This window comes from Chiloscyllium plagiosum, chromosome 3 (assembly GCF_004010195.1).
Source record: "Chiloscyllium plagiosum isolate BGI_BamShark_2017 chromosome 3, ASM401019v2, whole genome shotgun sequence".
Taxonomy (NCBI): domain Eukaryota; kingdom Metazoa; phylum Chordata; class Chondrichthyes; order Orectolobiformes; family Hemiscylliidae; genus Chiloscyllium; species Chiloscyllium plagiosum.
Genome location: NC_057712.1, coordinates 14,250,260 through 14,251,970, shown reverse-complemented (window position 1 = coordinate 14,251,970; position 1,711 = coordinate 14,250,260).

The following is a 1,711-nucleotide window of genomic DNA, read 5'->3' as shown; positions in this document are numbered from 1 at the left end:
AATTGATTTCCAGCTAGGGATAAGGGGTAAGAACCTGGGATTGTTTGCATTCTTTTTTTTTGGATCCTGAGTGCCCCTGCAATTTCAAAATGGCATCTGCAAAATAAGTGCATTCTTTCAGGGTAAATTGTGTAGCATAACTTCAGCATACATGTCCACCAAAAATGTGCGGGACAGGTAACTCATTATGGTCAGACAGTATCAACACTGATTTGAATGACAGCACTGTAATTTCAGAGTTTAGAAGTCCAGTTAACACTCTCATATCCTTGTACAGTTAAGGATATCCTTGTCAGCAGAAAAAAAACACCACTTCGCGCCCACCAACATCATTCAAAGGCATTATCAATCACTTACAGGTAACTGCTGTTTGGTTTATCATGATTTTTTTTTTCACTTTGATTCTGCAAGTGTTTGGTGTTTTCTATGGGTGTTTAATGTTATTATAGTTGACAATGTCATGATTCACTGGAGTAGTACGATGATAAATCAGCCCCTCTATTCTCAGAGTCATCATATGTGTGGAAATGTTTAACTTGAACTGAAACCATTGAATTGCCCTGTTTAATTCAAGTTAGAAGACTATGCAGGCCAGTCTTGGGTACCTAATAAGAAAATAACTATTTATTGCAACCAAGGTGTCTTTAATCAATGGCAAAAAAATACGGTGGCACGGTGGTTAGCACTACTGCCTTATAGCGCCAGAGACCCGGCAACTGTCTGTGTGGAGTTTGCACATTCTCCCCGTGTCATGTCCCGGGTGCTCCGGTTTCCTCCCACAATCCAAAGATTGTGTGCAGGTTAGGATGAATTGGCCATGTTAATTTGCCCGTGGTGTTAGGTCCATTAGTCAGAGGGAAATGGATATGGGTGGGTTGCTCTTTGGAGGGTCGGTGTGGACTTGTTGGGCCAAAAGGCCTGTTTCCACACTAAGTAATCTAAAAAACATCTAAACTGATTGCTTAAACTATCCGTTCTTAAACTCTGCCTTTCAGAAACAGGCAATCAGATAAGTACAGACAAAATATCATATTACGGGTGAAAAAGGGAATTGAATCAGAGATATGTAGTTCAATAATGCCAATGTTGACCACAGAATTCGATAAGTTACTTTCTTTCACTCCCTTTCACTTCTTTGACATTGACACAAAGTTATTTGCACAATGATGTTCAGCCTGTTCTTTCATATCTCTGAAGGTATTTGATTATTCCCTCAACAGGATTTGCAGAGAAAGATGAGCAGATGCCACTTGATGTTGCTGGAAACTTTCTGGAGACCTCAACACAGGAGAGACAGAGAAGGAAATTTTTAACACTGGCTCTTTACAGGTTAGATAGTTCCTAGACCTTTCCATTTCTATCTCGGGTGACCGAATCAACACGGACATTTACTATAAACCGAATGACTCCCACAGCTACCTAGACTACACCTCCTCCCACCCTGCCCCCTGTAAAAACGCCATCCCATATTCCCAATTCCTTCGTCTCCGCCACATCTGCTCGCAGGAGGACCAGTTCCAATACCATACAACCCAGATGGCCTCCTTCTTCAAAGACCGCAATTTCCCCCCCAGACGTGATCGACGATGCCCTCCACTGCATCTCCTCCACTTCCCGCTCCTCCGCCCTTGAGCCCCACCCCTCCAACTGCCACCAGGACAGAACCCCACTGGTCCTCACCTACCACCCACCAACCTCCATGTACAGCGTA